The sequence below is a fragment of the Homarus americanus genome, unplaced genomic scaffold, assembly GCF_018991925.1.
Source record: "Homarus americanus isolate GMGI-L3 unplaced genomic scaffold, GMGI_Hamer_2.0 scaffold20465, whole genome shotgun sequence".
NCBI lineage: Eukaryota > Metazoa > Arthropoda > Malacostraca > Decapoda > Nephropidae > Homarus > Homarus americanus.
The window spans coordinates 4,408,852-4,429,257 of record NW_024756914.1 but is presented as its reverse complement, the minus strand read 5'-3'; the positions used below and the strand labels follow the sequence as shown (position 1 = coordinate 4,429,257).

At 43.8% G+C, this 20,406-nt stretch overlaps 1 protein-coding gene across 11 annotated transcripts in view; it reads left to right on the top strand.

Moving 5' to 3' along the window:
- The window catches only part of LOC121857233, a 257,437-nt gene continuing 237,031 nt past the window's right edge, over nucleotides 1-20,406 (top strand). For 8 of the 11 annotated variants that reach the window (XM_042353213.1, XM_042353212.1, XM_042353211.1 and 5 more), the window contains exon 1: nucleotides 2-529. The gene's annotated coding sequence lies outside the window, so the exon portion shown is untranslated. The other 3 variants (XM_042353208.1, XM_042353203.1, XM_042353205.1) reach the window with 3 other exon arrangements.

Here is a 20,406-nt window from a genome sequence, read left to right as displayed (position 1 = left end):
ACAGCAACGCAGTCTTCTGAAACGCCCGAGTGTCGCCACAACTCGCAGCCAAACTTTGTCATAAACGGTTTCATGAATGTGCAATCGCAAGTTTTTGGGAACTGAACTTGTTTGTGTATGAGCTCTGATTAAAAAACATACTCTTTCATAGGGAACAAATGAACTTTACGTACTAGTAGTGGAGTGTTTTCAATGTTTTCAGTGGTTGCCAAGGAATATTGGAACCGTGACTGTTTGGGTGCCGCTCGCGTTAGAGATCGGATCAATTTAACCACTGTTCAGGTATACAAAGTTGTCGAAATGTGGGGAAGAATGAACACGTGACTGGTAACTGCTAATACTTGAACATACAGTGCTAGTGGAGACTAATCACAGTCTCTAAAGTGATATACAAGCCTTAGTGACATGGAACCAGCTAAGCGAAGATGGTAAATTCAGTGCAAGAGTACAAGGACACGTAAGATTTTTGAGTTAACGCAACAATGAAAGTCTGGAGGGGAAGAGGATAAGCAATCAAATTGTTTAACGTGTAGGTTTAATATGAGTTTGTGTTTATAGTGTGTTATTGTGAGCGTGTCTGTGTAGAAGCGCGCTCTGAGTGGCGGAGGCGAGGTGAGCGGTGGCGAGCGAGGCGCGGGATTGTGAGCCTTACGCTGCCACGGAACACGAGTCATTTCGTCATAGCGGCCCGTGGCACTCAGTGGCACCGTGTCAGGGCTCGTGGCTAAGTTTAGCGCTGCCCCTGATCCCTACCTGGCGTACTACCTCACTCATCATCATCTGCAACACCACCACACCACCTGTACATAATTTTACTGGCCGAGGTCTTGAACAGTCCAACGTCCACTCCAGGACAGTGTCGGTGATGGCGACCTAACCCGCTTATTCCCACTCATCCACTCTAATCCTGGGGTGAGGGTGACGTTAGCGTGAGCGAGGTGGGCAGGGGGCGAGCCCACCTTCACCCACCTCTCAGTCTACAGTGGTGACTGGTGACAGTGGGCCTCGGCCGCTCAGTCAACAACAAGGTCCCGCCAGTCTCCACTCACTGTCAGGAGATCAATACTCTTTTTCCAAAATAAAAGGAAAATTGTCAGTTAAACAGGAAAGTGAGTTGTCACCTTGGTTCTTGTGGGTCGAGGTGGGTTAGAGGTGGGTCCTCTCGTCCTGGGTGGGTTGCGTCATTCATCCACCCCCATTCATTACAGAAAGTGTTCGATAAAAAAATATACTATTATTTTTAGTCATGGGTTAACTATTGCAAAGTTCAGCAGAAGTCAGTGATGGGGAAATGGGGAATGGTGGGGGTGTGGATGAGGCGGGGAAGAGGGTGGGGTGGGTGGTAGAGGGGAGGACCCACCCACCACCCGCCTGCTGGGTCAGCAGAGGTGGGTCGCGGGTGAGTGGTTGGTGTGAGGGTGGGTCCAGGGGCTGCCCTTGTGAGGATGGTGGGTCGGGGGTGGAGGTGTGGGTCGGTGGGGATTGTGACCATCGTTGGTAGGGTTTTGTTGTAAGGATAGTGGGGGGGAGGGGTGGTAGGCTGTCTCTTTGGTGGGAGACCTTCTAGGCTTATGTTGTGGGTGAACGTTGTGAGGATGGCCACACCACACGACCCAAGTCCAAGTCCTGCCCGGGAATGTGTGAGGGACATGTGGCGAGGAGAGGGGGAGGTAATGGTGAGGGGCGAGGTGAGGTGTGTGACTGTGAGTGAGAGAGAGACGTGGGGGAGGGGGGGGTAGTGTGAGAGGAGAGGGAAGTAAGTGAGAGAGAGATGGTGAGTTGTGAGGGAGAGGAGGAGCTTTATTATGAGGGAGAGGAATAGATGGTTGAGGTGGTGCTTGTGAGTGGTTGTGAGGTTGTGCTTGTGAGTGGTTGGTAGAAATTATTGTGGTACGTATAGTTGTGAGTGTTGGACGTGAGTGGTTGGAATTGTGAGATAAGTGGTGGCTGTGAAGATGAATCGTGGTGATTGTAAAGTGGAGAAATTGTTGTGATTGTAAGGATGGTGGTGATTGTGAATGAGGATAGTGGTGGTGATTGTCAGAAAGAATAGTGGTGAATGTGAGAAAGGATAGTGGTGGTGAGTGTGAGAAAGAATAGTGATAATTATGAGAAAGAAAAGTGATGATTGTGAGAAAGAATAGTGATGATTGTGAGGGGGGGGAGGTAATAGTGATTGTGAAGGCAAATAATTATAGTTTGCATCTATTTTTCTTCATATAAATTATTGTTGATTTAGATGGAAGAGTAAATATGATGTAGACAGTGAGAAGAAAATTAAAAAAAAACAAATCACTATCGTTCTGGTTGTAGAAATGATGTATAGAAGGACTTAGGTTGTTGTGGGTTGTAGTGTTTGGTTATAAAGGATGTTGTAGGTGTTGAGAATGTTGTGATGTTTAATAGTGACGTTGGTTGTCGATAGAATGTTGTTGTTGTGTTTGTATGTGAATGATGTGTTAGTATGTTGTGATTATAGATACTGGAGAAGGATGTTATGATGTATTGAATGAGTGTTAGAATGTTTAATAGTATGTGGTGACTAGAATGATATTAAAAAGTCCCTTAAGTTAATGTTTACAATGTTAGAATGTTGAATTATTATGACAGTACGGTAGCCAATGTTGTGTAATTAATTAGTTGACAACACCAGGTAGATAGGCAGGTAAGGTAGGCCAAATTTCACCAAAATTCAGTGATGCAAATTGTAAAAAAAAAAAAAAAAATTATGTGTGGTGTTAAATGATGTTAGCTGGTAGAACTGTACACTGTGCCGTAATGACTAGATGCTGGTGCAAGAGGCAAGGCAAACTTTTCCATGGTGAAAATCGTTGTCGGCGTGGAGGGAAATGTCAAATGTTGTTGCTAAAATTTATTCTGTGTGTTGAGTTGATGAGGTAGGCTGTGGATGGTGGTGACAATGAGTGGTCGTGACTGTTGTGGTGGTGATAGTGATGTGTGTGTGTGGTGATGGTGGTGGTGATAGTGTCATGTTTGTTGTGGTGGTGGTGGTGATAGTGACGTGTGTGTTGTGATGGTGTCAGTGACTGTTGTGGTGATATTGTCGTCTCTTGTGATGTGTTGTGGTGGTGATAGTGACATGTGTTGTTGTGGTGGTTATAGTGATGTGTTGTGGTGATAGTGACGTGTGTGTTGTGGGGGTAGTGACGTGTGTGTTGTGATGATAGTGATTTGTGTGTTGTGGTGGTGAAAATGATCGTGACGGTGAACATTTAAAGTGACTGTGTTATAGTGGTGACAGTGACTTGAGGTGACAGTCATTGTTGTGATGGTGACTGTCTGTGTTGTGGCGGTGACTGTCTTATGGTGGGTGACAGTTGGTGACAGTGACTGGTTGTGACTGTGAAAAGCTTTAAAGTGACTGTGTGTTTGCGGTGACAGTAAATGAACTGGGGGTGAACTGGTGAAAACCCTCAAGTGGTGACTGTGTAATGACTGGGCGTGAGCAGAAACTGAAGTGACTGGTAATGACGGAACTGTATGAACTGTGAGCGGTGTGAAAACTGAGTTGAACTGGACGCGGGGAAATAATTAAACTGTCGGCCCGCCTGAATCCACGTACGGTAACAGAATGAAAGTAGAGAGAGAGAGAGAGAGAGTAGAGGAAGAAAGTACCGAATGAATGTAGAGAAAGAGAATGAATGTAGAGGGAGGGGGGGGAAGAGAGTAGAGATGGAGAGAAAGAATGAATGTAGAGAAAGAGAGAATAAAAGTTGAGAGAGAAAGATGGTAGAGGGAGGAAGAGAGAGAGAGAGAATGATAGTAGAATGAGAGGAAGAGAGGGAGAATGATAGTAGAGACGGTGAGAGAGAGAGAGAGACACTGAACAAGCAAAGAAGATAGAAGGTCCGAAACACCAACTAGTGAAAAGTCGCTTTGTGGAACATGAACCGTGATAATGGTGTATAGAAATGGGTGAATGGAGGTAATGGTGTATAGAAATGGGTGAAGGGAGATAATGGGTGATAATGGTGTATAGAAATGGGTGAATGGTGATAATGGGTGATAATGGTGTATAGAAATGGGTGAATGGTGATAATGGTGTATAGAAATGGGTGAAGGGAGATAATTGGTGATAATGGTGTATAGAAATGGGTGAATGGTGATAATGGGTGATAATGGTGTATAGAAATGGGTGAAGGGAGATAATGGTGATAATGGGTGATAATGATGTATAGTAATGGGTGAATGGTGATAATGGTGTATAGAAATGGGTGAATGGAGATAATGGGTGATAATGGTGTATAGTAATGGGTGAATGGTGATAATGGGTGTATTTGTTGTTTGTTTGTGTGTTTTGTTGTTGTTTGGCTGAAGTGTATTTAAACGTTCTATATGAAAGTGAACCTAACCTAACCTATAATCTTGATGACTATGTATACATGAACCTCGACTTAGTATGTATACATGAACCTAGACTTAGTATGTATACATGAACCTAGACTTAGCATGTATACATGAACCTCGACTTAGTATGTATACATGAACCTAGACTTAGTATGTATACATGAACCTAGACTTAGTATGACCTAGACTTAGTATGTATACATGAACCTAGACTTAGTATGTATACATGAACCTAGACTTTTTTACTATGTATACATGAACCTAGACTTATTGACTATGTATACATGAACCCAGACTCTTACTATGTATACGTGAACCTAGACTCTTACTATGTATACATGAACCCAGACTTACTATGTTTACATGAACCTAGACTTCTTATCTATGTATACATGAACCTAGTCTTATTATCTATGTATACATGAACCTAGACTTATATTGACTATGTATACATGAACCTAGAGTCTTATTAACTATGTATACATGAACCTAGTCTTATTAACTATGTATGCATGAACCTAGAGTCTTATTAACTATGTATACATGAACCTAGTCTTATTAACTATGTATGCATGAACCTACAGTCTTATTAACTATGTTTACATGAACCTAGAGTCTTATTAACGATGTATACATGAACCAAGAGTCCTGTTAATTATGTATACGTGAACCTAGAGTCTTATTAACTATGTATACATGAACCTAGACTTCTATTGACTATGCATACTTGAACCTAGAGTCTTATTAACTATGTACAATATACATGAATCTAGAGTCTTATTAACTATGTATACATGAGTCTAGAGTTTTATTAACTATGTATACATGAACCTAGTCTTATTAACTATGTATACATGAACTTAGAGTCTTATTAACTATGTATACATGAACCAAGAGTCTTGTTAATTATGTATACATGAATCTACACCTATTAACTATGTATACTTGAACCTAGAGTCTTATTAACTATGTATACATGAATCTAGAGTCTTATTAACTATGTATACATGAACCTAGTCTTATTAACTATGTATACATGAATCTAGAGTCTTATTAACTATGTATACATGAACCAAGAGTCTTGTTAATTATGTATACATGAATCTACACCTATTAACTATGTATACGTGAACCTAGACTCTTATTAACTGAGTATTATATGTATCATTCATTTTTTTTACCAGTGTGAATAAATGAATACGCACGGACTGTATGGTGTTAGCGATGAATGATGACCTTTGTGATATAAAAGTTCCTACATTATGCATACTTTTTTGTCCTCATTAAATACCAAGTAGAGATGAGGTATTGCCCAGGTAACGAACAGGTACAGTAGTGAAGTTAGCATGTATAAACGAGGTGGTAGATATATGTATACTGTATGTATGAATGTATATATGTATATATTTTTTTTGCGCGCGTGGTAGAATGAAGGTGCGTGTTAATGAGAAATGGTTGTGAGGTAAACGGTGGGGTTAAACTGTGTTGGGGAGGGGGGTTGTGGTCTGGTGGTGGCGGTGTTGGGGGGAGGGTGATAGCGTGACCTGGGGCGGGTTGTGGCATGTCCTTTATGAGGGATGGGGAAGGGGGAAGGGTTGTAGCGTGTCATGAGGTGGAGGGGAGAGAGGGAGGGAAGGAGGGGTAGGGAGGAGACGTGTTCGTGGTGTGGCACTGTGGTGGGGAAGGTGGGTAGTGTGGCATTTTAGTAATAGTGTGGCACTGTGAGGGTGATGGTGGGGTAAACAGTACAGTAACTTCTTTTACATTTCCTGTGGTGGTGGTGTGGCCCCAGGATGACTGTGGTGGTGGTGTGGGTGGTGGTGGTGTGCACCAGGATGACTGTGATGGTGGTGTGGCCCAAGATGACTGTGGTGGTGGTGTGGCCCTGGATGACTGTGGTGGTGGTGTGGTCCCAGGATGACTGTGGTGGTGGTGTGGCCCCTGGATGACTGTGGTAGTGGTGTGGCCCCAGGATGACTATGGTAGTGGTGTGGCCCCAGGATGACTGGTGGTGGTGTGGGCCCAGGATGACTGTAGTAATGGTGATGTGCCCAGGAGGACTGTGGTTGTGGTGTGACCCCAAGAGGATTGTGGTAGTGGTGTGGCCTCGAGGACTGTGGTACTGTAGTATTGGTGTGGCCCCATGAGTGCTTTGGCTGTGGTAGTGGTGCTGTGGTGGTGGTGGTGAGACGGGGGGGAGCGTGCCTAGGGTCCAGGGGTTGGCGGGGTGGAGAGTTTGGCAGGGGTCCTGAGTGGGTGGGGTGGGAGGTTGACTTGTGTCAGGGGAGGACGGGCGGTGGGGAGTGGCTGGGGTCCAGGGTGGGGGGGTGGGGAGCGTGGCTGGGGTCCAGGGTGGATGGGGTGGAGCGTGATTGGGGTCCAGGGTGGGCGGGGGCGGCTGGGGTCCAGGGTAGGCGGGGGAGCATGGCTGGGGTCCAGGGTAGGCGGGGAAGTTGGGGTCCAGGGTGGGCAGGGCTGGGGGTCCAGGGTAGGTGGGGGTGGGGAGCGTGGCTGGGGTCCGGGTGTCGTGTTGGGTGGAGGGGTGACCCGGACCCTGGCCGTGCTCCGAAGTTACGACAGGTCGTGGTGGAGGGCGGGTGAGCGTGAGTGTGGGCGGGGGTGGGCGTGCCGGGCGGGTGGGGGCGGCGGGGCAGAAGGTCAGCGCATCGTTGCGGGGTCAGGAGCGGTCAGCACGCCCGCAAGGCGCCGCCCGCTGGGTCCTCCCCCAGCAGGAGCACAAGATGGGTACAACCCACACTGGCGGGGAGCGTCGACCTCACCCGCCCTCCGAGAACAACCTATGAGAGTATATAAGAATATACCGTACGTGTTGCAGCAAGTGGAGTGATACGGTACATGGTGTGGTGGATGAGACAGGCACACGGTGTGGTGGATGAGACAGGCACTATGTGGTAGAGACAGGCACACGGTGTCCCTGGATAAAGAAGGAAAGAGAAAGTGTGTCCTATTTAAGACAAGTGTAGAGGACTAGCCAGAGCTCGCTACCACCACCTAGGAAAGTTATGATAGAGAGCTCTCTCTGTCTGTCTGTTGATGTGAAGATAATAATTATAAAAATGTTTTAAGTGTAGCCAGTGAGTGTGGGAGAGGGGGGAGGAGCGGGCCGGGGTTGGTTTCTGCAGCAGTAAGAACAGCAACGACAGCAGCAGCAGCAGTGTGCAGCAGTACCGCCGGGGTGGTGAGTATGCACAACCACACTCAACCCTGAACACGAGAGCCAGATATACATACAACACATACACTACATCTGCGTATTATTAACTCCACGGCCAGGATGCAACGAACCTACGCATCCTACAAGCATTACTACAAGATCCTGTGACGTGTTTCTCTTATATTTCATGTGGAAGGTTTTCAGGTTGTGTGGACGCCGTAAAATATTTACCTTTTTGTAACTGGCCTGGAGTTTACCTGTATATTTCTTGTATACGTAACGATGCGGATGACGGACGCCTACAGGTTGTTGAGTTGTGAATCACAGAACGTAATTTTTCACACAACTACGAGTTATAAAGACGATAAAGATTTGACATTTGCACCTGGAGTTGTGAATGAGAGGTTGTTAAAAGGTTAATTATAGATGATAAATTATAGCTTGTACTCTACAATTTCATTTCTATTCATCGTAAAGGTTGAGAATCAGAAGTTGTAAATTGTTCCAGTTCGGATATGAATTTTGGTTGTAAAATACTATTACTACCAAAGCAGTGACAACCTTTTTTGTGAAATATGGTTGAGGGTTGTAAAACTTAATATAAATTGTCACGGGTTAACCCAATAACCCAGGGAGTGTGACAGGGGGGGGGAGAGTAAGGGTTGTAAAGGGGTAATAGGGGAAGGGGTTATGGTGATGGGAGGTTATGGGGAGGAGGGGGACAGTCTCCACGGCGCCAACCAACCTGAGGTCAGACGCCGCCACCCAAATTTATGAATCTCTTATTGTTGCCCTGTTTCCTTTCTAACTTATATACCTGTCTCATCCCCCGTGTTATGGATGCAGGCACTTGTGGGAGAGAAGCACCGCCCGTAACATGGTCATTTGACGGTTCTGGTAGGTAGGTAAATACACGTTGGCTATTGGCTCCACAGATCGGTAGGTGGTCGGTGGTGGAGAGGAGGACTTGCCGTGAGGGAGGGTCGTGGAAACTAAAAGATGAACGAGGGACACTTAGAGTCATCAGGGAAGGGGAAGGTAAAGAGAGGACTTATCACGGGACACACGAGGTCTTTAAGGAGCTGGTCTTTACACCGGGGCGAGGGGACGGGGGACCTCAGTTGGTTACTTAGAAAGTGGATGGACGTGACAGGATTCGTGGGTAGAAAGGATTTTGTAATGCATTGTAGAAAGAAGTAGGATGTCTCAACGATGGGCACTGGAAGGTGATAAGGTATCCTGGTGTGACAGACAGACAGACAGACAGGACTCTTACACTGTAGAAGGAGAGGAAGGTGTGTACTGGCCCCAGACGGCAGGTAATGTGTACCTGTTGGAGTCCTCTTGCCTCTGTTTACTTGGGACTTACCCGCTGTGTCTCGGTGACTCGCCTGGCGCATCTTACACACACACACACACACACATACACACACACACATAAACTCGTTACATGTGGGTGGGGTGATGCCCTCACTCAGCGTAACATCGTGGGTTTATTGACATTATGAAGCGTCATTACAGACGTCAGGAGGAAGCATCACTGGAGGTTGATGGAGGTCTTAAGAGATTGGCGTGGAGGTTTAGGGAGGGAGGGGCGTTGGAGTCCTTGGTGGAGGTGCTGGGAGGTTGGTGGAGACTCAGCCATTCCTGGGTATCGTCTGTTGTCCCCCCTTCATCCTCTGAGTGAAAAAATAGACAAACACAACAACAATAAAAACCATTGAATAACATAAATAAAAAATAGAAAAGAGCAGTTTTTTAGGGATAGTATTCGTAAAAAACAACTATACCAGATAAAAGAAGGAAACGCGGAATAGAAGAACAAAAAGAATGCGCATAAGAAAATGATTTCATTCATAGGCAGCCACAGGCGGGAGGCGGAGTCTTTAAAATCTGAAATCTTACCCCGGGAGTTGGCGGGATCTTAGGCGGCATCGAGCGTACCAAACACGCTACACACATCTCTCCACGTGGCAATCACCCCCTCCTCCCCCCCCTCCCCACCGACCCACCCACCCACCCACCCACTCCACCCTCCCACTCGCCCTCCCCTACCCACGGTTCCTGCAAATCGTGCTCACTGTAGCGCTGCCTCAAGACCCGCGGGCCAAGACAGTGCTATACCCGAGCCTCCTCCTCCTCCTCTCACCCCCGAAGATGATGTCCGTACTGATGAGGTCACGAGGAAGAGAGAAGGAGAGGGAGGGGAGAGAGAGAGAGAGAGAGAGGAGGGCCTGGCAAGGTTCTCTCCTCTCTCGGGGTCCGTCTAGGTGAGCGGGTTCGCCTGTCATGACCTGACACCCTCCTCTTCCCTCCCCCCTTCCCTCTCCCCCTCCTTTTCTCCCCCACACAACGCTTTCCCTCCCCTCCCCCATCATCCCTCCCCTCTCTCCTCCCAAATACTTATGGTCACTACACCTCACCCGTGTACCTGTTTCGCCCATGTTTTTTTTATTATTACTGATTTTGCAGGTGTGTGTGTGTGTGTGTGTGTGTGTGTGTGTGTGTGTGTGTGTGTGTCTCCCCTCAACTCACGAGGATTTTTGTCTATTTGAGTGACGTTTAGTTTCAACTCGTCCCAAAGATGGACTGTAAACTGCCTTCTACACACACACACACACACACACACACACACACGAGTCTCGGTAATTATTCCCTTGGTTATCATTTATTCATGAACATTATTATTATTAAGTTGGTCCCATTTTTCATTTACAAATTAATTATCCTTGAATTATTTTTTCCAGTCATTTACAAGGGATTATTACGCTGAGTCATTATTCATTTACAAATTTATTACCCGGTATTTTTCTTAAGCTTTCATTCATTTACAAGTTTACTTTTTTACATATGATTTGTAATCAAAATATTTAAGAAGACTAATTAAATATATTATAGATGTATTTCCACGCTATACAGGTAATTAATTAGCCTGTCTACCTATAATACCTTTTAAGGAATTTTAATTAATTGGGCGTCCTTTAACTAATTGGGTAACCTTCCCTCATTAGCGACCTTTAACTTAAGGTGATTACTAGGGGGGAGGGAGGGGGTAATTAGGGTTTTTAAGGGATGATTGGGGTTAATTAACTGATTAGGGACCTTTAATTAGGGACACTATTTAACTGATCAGGGATATTTAATTCTCTAGGAACATTTTTAACTTATTGAGGCAACTTTAACTCAATTAAGGTCCTTTAAATTAACATAGGGATCCATTAGCACAATTATAGACCATTAACTGCCTGAGGATATTAGCTTATTGAACTTCACTTTATTCTGTATGGGAGGTTAGGTTAGGTTAGGAGGCCATTTAAGCATGTAATTTATGTAGGGAGGGAGGGAGGGGGCGTTTACTTAACCCATTAGCGATCCGTATCTTATTAGGGACGGGTCCATTAATTCTCTCTAACTCAACCAGGGGCCTTTTAAGATACCCCCCCCCCCTCTCCCTATATCCCCCCTATGACCTAACCCCCCCTCCTCCCTTCCCCCTAGTAGGAGTCACTTTAACTTTATATAAGAGACCTGTAAATTTCTGGGGTCATTTATTTATTTTGTATTAATCTTAAGGGTCTTTAAATATCCCTAAAGTGACTTACATTTAAGGTATGATATCGAACTACTTAATGACCCCCTTCGATTTGTTATCTTATCTAAGGGAGGGTGGGGGGGGGGCGTTATCTCAAGTGGTCTTTAAATGATAACGCAATTAAGGGTGTAGGTCTTGTCAGTTGATATGGGTAAGATGTGGGAAGTGAGGTGTTAAGATAGTGCTATACTGATCGGGGGGGGGTGTGTATTTTCTACCTTACCGCCGGGTAGTATAAGAGTGTGTTTTGTTACTGTCCGTCATCTTCATTAGTACTGAAAGGTGTGTTATTAGTACGTGTTATTAGCTGGAATATAATTAGTGTTATTTCGTTCAATTATAATAGATATTGTGTAAATTATGTAGCCGATTTGTAAATATTTTCCATTGGTTATCCGAATGTTTTTAGTTTATTGCTTAGGTTCATCCGATGGTTTACAGTTTACATTAATTTATCTAAAGGTTTACAGTTTACATTAATTTATCTAAAGGTTTACAGTTTACATTAATTTATCTAAAGGTTTACAGTTTACATTAATTCAACCGATAGTTTACAGGTTAAGGAGCATCACGTGTTGTTCAGTTGGAAAATTTCAGAATTTTTGAGTAAGTCTCCAGAGAAGGGCTTCAGCTGGTAATTAGTTTACCAATAATTAGTTTACCTTTCGAAGCGTTACCTGCTGTTTTCTAATAAGTGTTTTTAATTGAAGTATTCCAACGACCCACTTACCTGTCTCTAGTTAACACCAGCTATACCTGTAGTCTACCCAGCTTCAGGTATACCTGTTGTCAGCTGTCTTAAGGAAAATCTGAAGATAATCCGTTTCCGTGAGTGTCATGTGGTAAACGCCATGAGTCAAACACCTGTACCTGACCGTCTACCTGTACCTGGCCCTCTACCTGTACCTGGCCCTCTACCTGTACCTGGCCGTCTACCTGTACCTGGCCGTCTACCTGTACCTGGCCCTCTACCTGTACCTGGCCCTTTACCTGTACCTGGCCCTCTACCTGTACCTGGCCCTCTACCTGTACCTGGCCCTCTACCTGTACCTGGCCGTCTTCCCTGTGCCTGGCCCCTACCTGTACCTGGTACCTGGCCTCTACCTGTACCTGGCCCTTTACCTGTACCTGGCCCTTTACCTGTACCTGGCCCTCTACCTGTACCTGGCCGTCTTCCTGTACCTGGCCCTCTACCTGTACCTGTAATAATCTTGAATACTACACACCTGCCCAGCTTATTTTACCTGATGATGAAACACCCTAACGCTACCTGGTGGGGGTTAGATTAGGTTAGGTTGGATTAAGTTAGGTGTATCACTCTGGTGTATGCAAGCGTAAACTATCTCACAGGTCGTGTATGTAAGTATGTACACCATCTGGTATATTATCTATATATGGTACAAGTAGTATGTGCATCTGTGTGTGTCGGTCCCACTGTCAAATACTTATCTGTGTAGGAATGCACGTGTGTGTGTGTGTGTGTGTGTGTGTGTGTGTGTGTGTGTGTGTGTGTGTGTAGCTGCTCGTACCGCTTACACCTTGTCTTGGGTGTATTCTGAGTGAGACTTAAGTGTAATTTCACAGCCATTTTGACCTCTATCACTTAGGTCGTTACTAATGAGAGCCAATTAGACACCTGCCTCCTTACATCACCTAGAAGAGGAGATAAAATTTATAACCTGACATACAGATGCGGTGGTCGAATGGATACGACACTTCACCTCCCGTCTTGAAGTACCTTGGTGTACCGGGTCTACCTGTTGGGGGGAGTGTAGTGTCGTCAACCTTTGTTTACCTTGTGTACTGAAGGTGTAGTAATCAGTGTACTGTATTCGCACTGCCCCTAAGTTATTATGCTCAAGGTATTCGCTTTTATCATTATGAATTTTTATTTTTTAGAATTGATGTTTTCAGTATAAGGTTTGGTATTGTGTGTTATGTAGTGTGTTATGTAGTGTGTTATGTGGTGTGTTATGTAAGCGTGTTATGTAAGTGTGTTATGTGGTGTGTTATGTAGTGTGTTATGTAGTGGGTTATGTAGTGTGTTATATAGTGTTAAGTAGTGTGTTATGTAGTGTGTTATATAGTGTTAAGTAGTGTGTTATGTAGTGGGTTATGTGGTGTGTTATGTGGTGTGTTATGTAAGCGTGTTATGTAAGTGTGTTATGTAGTGTGTTATGTAGTGTGTTATGTGGTGTGTTATGTAAGCGTGTTATGTAAGCGTGTTATGTAAGTGTGTTATGTAGTGTGTTATGTAGTGTGTAAGTGTGTTATGTAGTGTGTTATGTAGTGTGTTTATATAGTGTTAAGTAGTGTGTTATGTGGGTTATGTGGTGTGTTATGGTAGTGTGTTATGTAAGCGTGTTATGTAAGTGTGTTGTAGTGTATTTATATAGTGTGTTATGTGGTGTGTTATGTAAGCGTGTTATATAAGCGTAAATTATATAGTGGGTTATAACAGTGTGTTTATGTAGTGTTAAGTAGTGTGTTATGTGGTGTGTGCTTGGGTATGGTATGTAGTGTGGTATGTAGTGTGTTATGTAATTGTGTTATATGTAAGCGTGTTATGTAAGTGTGTTATGTAGTGTGTTATGTAGTGTGTTATGTAGTGTTAAGTAGTGTGTTATGTGGTGTATTATGTAGTGTGGTATGTAGTGTGTTATGTGGTGTGTTATGTAGTGTGATATGTAGTGTGTTATGTAGTGGATTATGTAGTGTGTTATGTAGTGTGGTATGTAGTGTGTTATGTAGTGTGTTATGTGGTGTGTTATGGCGTGTGATATATGAGTGTGTTATGTGGTGTGTTATGTAGTGTGTTATGTGATGGGTTATGTAGTGTGTTATATGAGTGTGTTATGTAGTGTGTTATGTGGTGTGTATATAGCATGTTATGTAAGTGTGTTGTAGTGTGTTATATAGTGTGTTATGTAGTATTTAAGTGTGTTATACTTGGTATGATATGTAGTGTGTTATGTAGTGTGTTATGTGGTGTGTTATATAGTGTGATATATGGCAGTGTGTATGTAGTGGGATTATGTAGTGTGTTATGTAGTATGACCATGTAGTGTGTTATGTAGTGTTAAGTAGTGTGTTATGTAGTGTGTTATGTAGTGTATTTATGTAGTGTGTGTTATGTGGTGTGTTATATAGTGTGTTATGCTGGTGTGTTATATGAGTGTTAAGTAGTGTTATGTAGTGTGTTATGTGGTGTGTTATAGTGTGTTATGTGGTGTGTTATGTAGTAGTATTTATATGGTATGTTATGTAGTGTTAAGTAATTAATGTTATGTGGTGTGTTATATGAGTGTGTTATATGGCAGTGTATGTAATGTAGTGTGTGTTGTAGTGGGTTCTGTAGTGTTAAGTAGTGTGTTATGTGGTGTGTTATGTAATAATTGTGTTATGTAGTGTGTTATATAATATGTTATATGATGTTAAGTAATTAACTATGTGGTATGTTATATGAGTGTGTTATGTGAGTGTTAAGTAATAGTGTGTTATGTGGTGTGTTATGTAGTAGGTTCTGTAGTGGGTTCTGTAGTGTTAAATGGTAGTGTTATGTGGTGTGTTAAGTAGTGTGTTATGTGGTGTGTTATGTAGTGTGTCATGTAATGTGTTATGTAGTGGGTTCTGTAGTGTTAAGTAGTGTGTTATGTGGTGTGTTATGTAGTGTGTCATGTAATGTGTTATGTAGTGGGTTCTGTAGTGTTAAGTAGTGTGTTATGTGGTGTGTTATGTAGTGTGTTAAGTGGTGTGTTATGTAGTGTGTTATGTAGTGTTAAGTAGTGTGTTATGTGGTGTGTTATGTAGTGTGTTATGTAGTGTTAAGTAGTGTGTTATGTGGTGTGTTATGTAGTGGGTTCTGTAGTGTTAAGTAGTGTGTTATGTTGTGTGTTATGTAGTGTGTTATGTAGTGTTAAGTAGTGTGTTATGTAGTGTTTAGTGTGTTATGTAAGTGTGTTATGTAGTGTGTAATGTAGCATGTTCTGTAGTGTATTATGTACTGTGTTATGCATTGTGTTAAGTAGCTTTATGTAGTGTTAAGTACTGTGTTATGTAGTGTGTTAAGTAGCTTTATGTAGTGTTAAGTAGCTTTATGTAGTGTTAAGTAGTGTGTTATGTACTGTATTATGTAGTGTGTTAAGTAGCTTTATATAATCTTAAGTAGTGTGCTATGTAGTGTGTTGTGTAGTGTGTTAAGTAGCTTTATGTAGTGTTAAGTAGTGTTTTATGTAGTGTTAAGTAGTGTGTTACGTAATGTGTTATGTAGTGTTAAGTAGTGTGCTATGTAGTGTGTTGTGTAGTGTGTTACGTAGTTCATTAAGTGTGGGTAGATTCCAAGCTAAGTTGAAATAGGTGTTTAGGTCAGGTCAAGTTAGGTCAGGTCAAGTTAAGTTAGGTTAGGTCAAGTTAGGTTAGGTCAGGTCAAGTTAGGTTAGGTCAGGTCAGGTCAGGTTAGGTTAGGTTAGGGTGTCCCAGGGTCCTATTCTCTCTAGTGGTTCAAAATTGATCTCACAGTATTGGAGGAGGGGTCAAGAAGGCTCCTCACGCCGGGACCAAATAATACAGTAATTACTTATAGACTGTGTTGGTGTGTCACGCGGTTGGTGTTTTTCTTTTGCCTCAAGTGTTTGGATAGGTGTGTTGTGTGGGTGGATGGTTGGTTGGGGTGGGGTGGATAGGTGTGGTGGGTGGTTGGATGGTTGGTTGGGGTGGGGTGGATAGGTGTGGTGGGTGGTTGGGGTGGGGTGGATAGGTGTGGTGGGTGGTTGGGGTGGGGTGTGTACTGTGTGGGTTGGTACGTGGATGGGTGGTGATTGGAATTAAGAGATTTTGTTTAACATTTGTGTTTGATCCTTATTGATGGTGAACCTTTGTCGGTACTGGAGACTACACGGCGGAGCATCAGTCTTACACACACACACACACACACACAGTCATAAGGTCGGACGGATAGACGGACAGGTGCACATAACCAGCCTCTTGCAAATTAGTGAAAGATAATTATAAATCGATAAATAAAAATAAATTAATTATGAATTTGGGGTCAAATATTGAATAATTCCTCTGGCGGCAGTAGAGGAGGAGCGCTGTGCCCCCTTGACCCAGTTATTCTCACTGTTTCTCCTCGTGTTCTGGATTCGATCTTATTACTTTGATCGATAAAGATTGGGCAATAACTGGACACCAAGGGGACGTACACAGGTATCGCACCTCTGCTGCCCAGGAACTTGTGTGTGTTACTTGTTGTGCCTAAACATGCTCGTGACAGTAAGTCGGTACTCATTTGGCTTCGATCCAGATTCAGAGATTCGTTAAGTCTTGAGGAAATTCATGAAAATGGTTGAATGTGATGCCAGTTGTCAGTCACCCAGAGAACACGCAGGTCTTTCATCAGTGCATGACACACACACACACACACACACCCAATGACAGGTGTGGGCTATGTGTACACCTGTGATCCAGCTGATGGTGTTGATGTATTGGTTGGCAGCCGAGAAAATTAGTTATTGCAAAATTAATGTTGAATAAAGATAAATGAATAAACCAGTGAATGGTAATATAGAGTAATGGTAAAGTGACCAGCGTAGTGCAAGCCAGCAGCTGACACACCAAACACACTTGTGCGCCAGAAGCACTTCGGCTCATAACTACCTTACACGTGCAGTAATTACAGGTGTAAAGTGTAGTAAAAACAGTACCCTACGCAGGTGGTGGTATCGTCCTTGACACATTCACCTGAGGAAAAAATGTTCTGAGACAGGGAGAGGTATTGAGGGGGGGGCGCCCGTATGACCACCGGAAATACTGTTAACATCCCACACTCTGGATATTTCAACTTAGTTACCAGGAAATGCAGACGCCATAGATGAGACACACACCTGGAAGCCTTTATGAGAGAAACACACCTGGACGCCTTTATGAGAGACACACACCTGGAAGCCTTTATGAGAGAAACACACCTGGACGCCTTTATGAGAGACACACACCTGGAAGCCTTTATGAGAGACACACCTGGAAGTCTTTATGAGAGACACACACCTGGAAGCCTTTATGAGAGACACACACACCTAAACGCCTTTATGAGAGAGACACACCTGGACGTCTTTATGAGAGAGACACACCTGGAAGTCTTTATGAGAGACACCTGGACGCCTTTATGAGAGACACACACCTGGAAGCCTTTATGAGAGACACACCTGGAAGTCTTTATGAGAGACACCTGGACGCCTTTATGAGAGAAGCACACCTGAGAGACACACACACACACACCTGCAGGTCGCCGAAAATTTTCGTGAGCTGAGGGTGCGGTTGCGGGTGCGGTGTAGGGTGTAGGAGGAGGAGCTGCGGCAGGTGTGTGAGGGTACAGGCAAGAAACATGAGTACAAGTATAGCAGTAGAATATTCCGGCCGCCATCTATAGGTGAACTAGAGCCGGTTGTTCCTAGGTGTGTAACGAGACCCCCAACCCCTAGTCGTATATAACTGGTTGTAGTTCTACCTATCTCTCTACACTTGACTTTTATAGTATATGCTGTTGTAGTTATTGTTGTTATGTGGGTTATGGGTTATAGTGTTCGTGTGTTGGTTTGTTTGTGTTGTAAATATTGCATGTGTTTTTGTTTGGTTATTATTATTATTATTATTATTATTATTATTATTATTATTATTATTTTATTGTTTATTATTATTATTATTATTATTATTATTGTTATTATTATTATTGTTGTTGTTATTATTGCTGTTGTTGTTGTTATAATCACGGGCCACCATGGTATCTCTGTGAGTTTACGATGGTATACAGATAAAACTGGTTTACCTGACTTAGGCTTCAGGCAGGCGACCGACGATATGCCTTTCTGAGTGTTTATGGTCATTATTAGTGGCCGTTTATCTGAAGTTTACCTGAAGGATGTTGAAAGTTTACCTGGAGTTTATCTGAAGGATGACGAACGTTTACCTGAAAGATGACGAAAGTTTACCTGAAATTTACCTGAAGGATGTTGAAAGTTTACCTGGAGTTTATCTGAAGGATGACGAAAGTTTACCGGAAATTTACCTGAAGGATGTCAAAATATTACCTGACTATTGCTAAAATTTATCTGGAGTTTACCAAATTGAGTGGATAGTAAAGTGTGTGTGTGTGTGTGTGTGTGTGTGTGTGTGTGTGTGTGTGTGTGTGTGTGTGTGTGTGGTGACTGACTGAGCATGGAGGAGGAAGGAGTCCTAAGAGGAAGTTGAACTCAGTAGGCAGTAAGCAGTACACCCAAGTTTACCTACAGTTGACTGGGGAGTTTACCTGCGGGTCTCTCTCTCTCTCTCTCTCTCTCTCTCTCTCTCTCTCTCTCTCTCTCTCTCTCTCTCTCTCTCTCTCTCTCTCTCTCTCTCTCTCTCTTAGATGATGATTTGTGTGGTTTCTCGTTCAATTTATGATAAGTTGTGTGATTTTCCTGGAGAGAGAGAGAGAAACTCTACCTTGTGTGTGTGTGTGTGTGTGTGTGTGTGTGTGTGTGTGTGTGTGTGTGTGTATAGGGACTATTCTGGGTCGGACAGGTAATAAGGGGGAAGCATGAGATGTGGTCTGCGATGCACGGCAAGAATGAGAGGAATGGGATGAGGGTGGAGGCTGGGTTAAAGAATATGTTGGCGAGGAAGAAGGAAGAGGAAGGAAGGAGGATAGAGGAAGGAGAAGAAATGAGGAAGGAGGAAGAGGAAAGAGGATGACGGAGGGAACTACTGCAGAAGGGATAGTACCGACATGACAATAGGTACTGCATAGGTCTTCCTCCTCCTGCAGTAGTAGTGAGAGACGTATTTATTTATTCCCCTCAAGAGAAACGTATAGAGGGCGCAGTGAACAGTAGATAAAACAGGTAGATAGAAGAGAATGTAAGAGAGACGTGAAGAGAAAGTAGAAAGCATGGATAAAACTGGTAGAAAACGTGAGAAGGAATAAGCAAACAAAACACGAATTAGAGATGAGAAACGAAGATAGTGGGAAGATTAAGTAAAATAACAGAATGTGAAGGAAAGATAGGAATTATGGATAAGACAGATAGATGGTGGAAAGTAAATATTAAAAAAAAAATAGATAGAACGAGGATAGAAAGTAGATTTTTTTTTCTCTCTCCATCATCGTTTGAGAATGTGCGAGGCTGTATATATATATCTCCGAGTGTTCTTAAGATGGCAGTCAAGATGGCGAGTAAATTGTACCTATGCACCACTACCACCACCACAACCTATACACCTTACCTGCCCAGGGATCCTTTTTCTCGGCATTAGGCCACTCGGCTATATCTTGGGCAATGGCGTTTACCTGGTCTTTACGTGGAGTGGTTTCCGGGTGGTGGTGGGGGTGAGGATGGGTCGTGGGAGTGAGGAGGGGGGTGAAGATGGTGGGGGTGAGGAGGAGAGAGGGGGGTATGGGGTTCTCTCATCACTTAACCCCCCTTTGTAGCTTGGCTTGTCTTGTAAGTTTCCCAGAAGGTGGCAATCGTGACCAAGCTGACTGTTGCTCTTGGCAGCCTCCTGTACCACTGTGTATTCACCCGAGTCAGACTTAAGGTAACGTTGGTGACTCTGAAGCTCCAGTAGTCGGTGTAAGACTTGCTTGATCAGAGGACAGTGGAGGGGTGAACTGGAGGGAAACAGGTGGAGGGGTGTAGTGGAGGGAAACAGGTAAGAAAAACAACAAGATTGGGAAACTTCCTTACCTGCATCTTTTCCCTGAACAGTGTTGAAGGTTTGTCCTTGCTGTGAGACCCTCAAAATCCCCATCTTGAGACCGTCTGGCTCGTGACGTCACACATTCTTTCCCCCTTCTTGTAGTTGTGACGTTAGAAATATTTCCTCCTTCATGTTAGAGGTCTTAGGGAGGAGTTCTCTAAGGGAGGAGTTTCTCTCAGGTGTGATTGAGGCTAGGAGTCTTGGGGAGGAGTCTTAGGGAGGAGTTACTCTCAGGTGTTAGTGAGGCTAGGAGTCTTAGGGAGGAGTTCTCTAAGGGAGGAGTTTCTCTCAGGTGTGGTAGAGACTAGGAGTCTTGGGGAGGAGTCTTAGGGAGGGAGTTCTCTAAGGGAGGAGTTTCTCTCAGGTGTGGTAGAGACTAGGAGTGTTGTTCTCACCGTCTGTGCCTCCGGTTAGGGTTTGTTTTGAAGGTGTCTGCCTGGTTGATGCCACGGTGACAGGAGAGAGAGAGAGAGAGAAGACAAGAGGAGTGTGATAGGTGAGAGAGAGAGAGAGAGGTGTGGCAGGCGAGAGAGGGAACTTG